Source organism: Pteropus alecto, unplaced genomic scaffold, assembly GCF_000325575.1.
Source record: "Pteropus alecto unplaced genomic scaffold, ASM32557v1 scaffold239, whole genome shotgun sequence".
Lineage (NCBI taxonomy): Eukaryota > Metazoa > Chordata > Mammalia > Chiroptera > Pteropodidae > Pteropus > Pteropus alecto.
Genome location: NW_006494613.1, coordinates 8,983,476 through 8,990,149, shown reverse-complemented (window position 1 = coordinate 8,990,149; position 6,674 = coordinate 8,983,476).

Below are 6,674 nucleotides of genomic sequence, written 5' to 3'. Positions count from 1 at the left end.
CTAATATAGAGATATCTGTATGTTATGGAGATAGTGGTCAAAAAGCCAAATCTTTTCATTTAAAGTCAATTTATTATCTATTAATAATAATAACTAACTATATAGTGGTTACTTCATGATAGGCACTATCCTAAAAACTTATTCAGTGATTAAATATCCTTATTTAATCCTCAACACTCTTTGCAGTTAAGAAAATGAAGGCATAGGGAAGTGAAGTAACTTGCCAAGGTTATACATGAAGAAGCTTTGATTAGAACTCAGGCAGTTTGAATCCAGAGTCATTGCTCTTATCTAGCCACAAACAACTTTCCTTTTGCCAACCATTTTTCTTATCTTTACTAAATCAATATTCTACACTAAGAAAGATCTAATTTCTTTATCATTTTAACCACCCATACTAACCAAATCCATGGCTAAGCATTTGTGTGACATGGCCACCAGCAAAAGTTTCTCAGCCGTACTGACCTTCAACTCACTCTGTAAATCTCCAACTCTAGCTTCTTTCAAATATTTATTTTGTGAGCTTACACACTCAGCCTATTAAGCAACGCCAAACAAAAATGAATAGTTGGACCATGTAGCACTCTTTCAAGTATTTGATATTCAACCTCAGCTGTACTTTCACCATTGTGCAGAAATCTTCTAGTTTTTGATTTGTCTTCTTTCTCTTATTTCACAATGGCTACACACCTTTATTACTTCAAATTCTGTCACAGCCTTCTATCCTTTTTTTCTTAATAAATGAAAAATAAATAATTAGCAACTCTAAATCTTCAAAGATTAAATAGGACAAGAACTAAAAAATGCCCATTGGGTTTAAAAACTAGGTGGTTTGGGTGTTTTGAAAATGTATAGTTGACCTTTGAGCAACACAGGTTTAAACTGTGCAGGTCCATTTACACATACAATTTTTTCAATAAATACTATTAACATATTTTCTCTTTCTTATGATTTTCTTAACATTTTCTTTTCTCTAGCTTATTTTATTGTAAGAATACAGTATATAATATATATAGCATACAAAATATATGTTGAATGTTTATGTTATTAGTTAGGCTTCCAGTCACCAGCAGACTATTAGTTAAGTTTTAGGGAGTCAAAATTTATATGCAGATATTTAACACTGTGTGTAGGCGGGTCAGGGCCCTTAACCTCTGTGTTGTTCAAGAGTTGACTGTTGTAGAAACATAAGCCAGGTCACAGTGTGTTAAACAGTGAATGGAATAAACTCTCAAGAACTTGGCAACAAAGAAAGAGAAGTGTTATATTCAAGGGAGAGAATTGAGGGCAGGGCTATTACTCTGAGGCACACCTCAGAGATATTGTGGTTCAGTTCTAGACCACCAAAATAAAGTGAATATCACAATAAAGTGAGTCAGAAGAATTTTTGGGTTTTCCAGTACATAGAAAAGTTATGCTTACATTATAATATAGTCTATTAGTTATGCAATAGTATTATATCTAAAAAAAAAAGCACATATCTTAATTAAAAACACTTTATTACTAAAAAATGCTAACATCTGAGCCTTCAGTGAGTCATAATCTTTTTGCTGGTGGAGGGTCTTACTTCAATGTTTATGGCTGCTGACTGATCGGGTGGTTGCTGAAGGTTGGGGTGGCTGTGGCAATTTCTTAAAATAAAAGACAATGAAATTTGCCTCATTGACGCTTTCTTTCAGGAATGAGTTCTCTGATAGCATTTACCCATGGTAGAACTTCTTTCAGAATTGGAGTCAGTTCACTCAAACCCTGCTGCTGCATCAACTAAGTTTATGTAATATTCTAAATACTTTATTGCTATGTCCATAATCTTCACAGCATCTTCATCAAGAGTAGATTCCAGCTCAAGAAACCACTTTCTTTGCTCATCCATAAGAAGAAACTCCTCATCCACTAATGTTTTATCATGAGATTGCAGTAATTCAGTCATATCTTCAGGCTCCATTTCTAATCCTAGTTCTCTTGCTATTTCCACCACATCTGCAGTTACTTCCTCCACTGAAGTCTTGAAGCCCTCAGAGTCATCCATGAGGGTTGGAATCAATTTTCACTCTTGCTAAGGGTGACTCTTCTCATGAATCACAAATGTTCACAATGGTATCTAGAGTCTTTTTCATGTTTTCAATTTACTTTGCCCATGTCTATTGGAGAAATCACTACCTATGGCAGCTATAGCCTTACAAAATGTATTTCTTAAAAGAATAAGATTTGAAAATCAAAATTACTCCTTGATTTCTGGGCTGTAGAATATTGTGTTAGAAGGCATGAAGACATTAATCTTGTTGTACATCTCCATTAAAGTTCGTGGGTGACCGAGGGCATTGTTACCGAGCAGTAATATTTTGAAAGGAATTTTTTTTTCTAAGCATATGTCTAAACAATGGGTTTAAAATATTCAGTGACCCATGCTGTAAACAGATGTGCTGTCATCTAGGCTTTGCTGCTCTATTCATAGAAAATAGGCAGAGTAGATTTAGCATAATTCTTAAGAACCCAGGATTTTCAGAATGATAAACAAGCTTTTGCTTCAACTTAGTCACCAGCTGCATTAGTTCCTACAAGAAAGTCAGCCTGTTCTTTGAAGCTTTGAAGCCAAGCATTGACTTTTCCTCTCTAGCTATAAAAGTTCTAGATGACATTTTCTTCCAATATCAGGCTGTTTCATCTACATTGAAAATTTGTTGTTTATAGTATAGCCACCTTCTACTATCTTAGCTACATCTTCTGGATAACTTGCTGCTTCATCTCACACTTTTATGTTATGGAGACAGCTTCTTAAACCTTAAACCTCATTAACTAACCTCTAATGGCTTCAAATGATCCTTCTGCAGCTTCCTTACCTCTCTGTCTTCATACAGTTGAAGAGAGTTAGGACCTTGCTCTGGGTTAAGCTTGGGTTTAAGGGAATGTTATGGCTGATTAAATCTTTTATCTAGCCCACCAAAACTTTCTCCATATCAGCAATAAGAGTATTTTGCTTTCTTATCATTCATGTGTTCAATGGAGTAGCACTTTTAATTTCCTTACAGAACTTATCCTTTGCATTCACAACTTGGCTAACTGGCGTCTAGCTTTTGGCCTATTTCAGCTTTCAACATGCCTTGTTCATTAAGCTTAATCATTTCTAGCTTTTGATTAAAGTGAGAGATGTGCAACTCTTCCTTTCACTTAAACACTTAAGAGGCCATCATGAGGTTATTAATTGGCCTAATTCAATATTGTTGTGTATCAGAAAACAAAGAGGCCCAAGAAGAAGGAGAGATATTGGGGAATATTCTGCAGGTGGAGCAGTCAGAACACATGCAACATTAATCAATTAAGTTCACTGTCTTAAATGGACACAGTTTGTGGCACCCCCAAAACAATTACAATAGCAACATCAAAGATCACTGATCACAGATCACCGTAACAAATATAACAACAATGAAAAAGTTTGAAATACTGTGAGAATTATCAAAATGTGACAGATATGAAGTGAGCACATCCTGTTAGAAAAATGCTTGACACAGGGTTGCCACAAACCTTTGATTGGTAAAAAATGCAATATCTGCAATGCGCAATAAAGTGAAATGCAAAAAACAAGGTTTGCCTATATAGTCATGTGCTGAATAAAAATGTCTTGGTCAATGATGGACCACGAATATGACAGTGGTCTCCTAAGATTATAATGGAGTCAAAAAATTCCTATCGCCAAATAACATTGTAGCTGTCTTAATGTCTTAGGGGAACAAATTACTTATGTGTTTGAGGTGATACTGTTGTGAATGAACTTACTGCACTGCCAGTTGTATAAAAGAATAGCACATACAATTATGGCAGTAGGCTATACCATCTAGGTTTATATAAATACACTGTATGATGTTCACACAATTACAAAATTGCCTAATGACTGATTTTTCAGCATGTATCCCCATGACTGTACTGTGTCCTTTAGATTATTTTATTTATTTATTTATTTTTTAGCATTTGATCTTATTAGTTTCAAGTATATAATATATTGATTGGTTAGACAATTAGATAGTTAATGAAACTATCCTCCCTATTACTCTTTCACCCATCTGGCTCTACAAACAGCCATTATGTTACTGCTGACTACATTTCCTATGCTGTGCTTCCCATCCCCATAACTATCTATCAATTACTAATTTGTACTTTAACTCTTCATCCCTTTCTCCCAGCTCCCCAATCCCTTTCCCCTCTGGCCATCACCAGGTTGTTCTCTATATGAGTCTGTTTTCGATTAGTTTCTTTTTGTTTTTTAGATTCCACATGTAACGCAGTGCCTTTACTTAGTAGACACACTGTTATGGATTCATGGCGTGATGAGAAGCACCTTTGTATAAAGGAAGTTCTTCCTCAGAGCAAATGGCCTCATTTGCTCTCTTAATTGGGCATATCTTATGTAGTCTATGGCCTGTAAAATTGTGGTTGCCTTGCATGAGGAAGGGGTTTTAGTGAAACTAGTTCCTATAGTTTTATTTATATATGTATATATGTGTGCGTGTATATATATATACATATATATGTATATGTATATGTATGTGTGTGTGTGTGTGTGTGTGTGTGTATTCCTAAGCAGTCTGAATGCAGAAAAAGAGAAGGCAAATTATTTGATTCTAGGTTGTGGTTTTTCCATGTAAGTATGGTAAAATCAATCATAAAGAGACAAGATATTTAATAACACCGGCAAGTTTCATGGATAGTAGATCTAGGATGGCTCCAAAGGAAGACATGGCAGACATGATTACCCATTCTTCTTTTTCCATGTGAAATGAATCGCCATTTTTATCCAGATGTTGGGCAGCAATGCAATAAGGGAAGATGAACCCAATTTAAGCAGTGAATCACAAATTTAAACCAATCATGGTAGTCATATTCCTCTATGTCAGTATTTAGGGGTAAGTATGTGACCTAGCTTCAGCCAGAGATATAAAGAAAAGTTTTCCCTTAGGCAAAGGCACACAGGAAAAACACTCATTTTTCTTTCCTTTAGATGTGGCCTTATGAAGAAGTGATGCTTAGAGCTATGGCAGCCATTTAATGACCACAAGGGGCCAAACAAGTTCAAAGCCTATAGGAGAAAATGAAAGAACCAGAACACCTGGGACCTCAATGACATTCTTAAATATAAAAGGGCTATTATCACTCTCTTTTTTTCTGAAATTTCTCCTTTGTCTGAAAGGAGACACTTTTTTCCATTATCACCACTCTTGTTATTACTTAAAAGTTACTTGTTTTTTACTTCTCTTTTGGTTTGGTCGCAGCTCTCTGGTTTTCCTTATTGTTTTTCTTTTAATGATTTTCAACAGGGTGGAGAATATGTAGCTTTAAAGGATATATTTAATATTATTTATACTTAAAAATCCTTTTTTAAGTTAGAAACAGGTTTACTGAGTTGTAATTCATATATCATATACCTAAAGCATACAATTTAAATAGTTTTTAATCTATCCACAGAGCTGTGAAACCATAAGCATAATCAATTTTAGAAAATTTTCATCATCCCTAAAAGAAAACTCATTTCTATTAGCCGTCACTCTCCATTCCATCCAGCTCTGGAAACCAATACTGTACTTTCAGTTTCACAGATTTACCTATTCTGTGATCTTTATGACAGTTAAAACTTGTGTCGTTCATCACTAATCCCCAGTACCTAGGACTAGCTAGCACATGAGACTTAAATACTTGTTCAATATTGAATAAGACAGAATAGTTCTCTGCTTTCTTGGAGTTTATATTCTAAGAAGGGAGATCAATAAATACAAGAGAAAAACACCTAAATTTTGTTAACTGTTGCATAGGAGAGTAAGCACTATAATAGGTTATACTGAAGAATCTAGATAGTGAAATCAGAGGCTTCTTGGAGATGAGTTGACATTTATACTGAAATCTCAATGAATACTTGAGGGAACCACCCATGAAGAGCCCAGGCAAGAGAATTCCCAACAGAGAAAAAGGCAACTGAAGTCTCGGAGGCTATGAAGAACTCAGTGTGACTAAAGAATAATAAAGTCAGAGGATGAGAAGATGGTGGAAAAGTAGACGACGATTACATAAACCTTGTTAGAGATGATAAGGCGTTTATATTTAACTCTAAGTGAACCTGCATGACATTTAAGTTGTATGATTTATTCCTTGTGTAGAGCCTTACTATTCAAACTGTGTCCCTAAACAGCAGCAGCAGCATCTCTGTACTTTTTAAAATAGCAGAATTTTGAGACACCATCCCAGAATTACATGACTTTCTACTTTTGATAAGATCCTCAAATGATTCATATGCACATTAACCTGTGTGAAACACTAGAGAATGGATTAGGAGTGAGAAAGGATAGAAGAGGGGAAACCAGTTTGGTATTTTAAGAGCCATAGTAGAAAGGATGTGAAGATAGCTGGGGTTTAGGTCTCTTAGCCTGCTAAGTGGAGATTTCAGCAGGCATATCCACATGAACTTGGATTTCTGAGAAAAGTTTAGGATTGGATCTTTTGAGTATCCTGCTTCTGGGTTTCAAGTGTTGTTTTATGTTGACAAACATTTGCATGCTGTCATCTTTATGGAAAATAAGACACACCTTTCTTTAGGTTGTCCAAGTCCTCCACTCTTTCACTTTGAGGTCCTGTTATTAGATCTTTCTCAAGTCCTTTATTAATTCCGTCATGCACACACACAGTTTTGA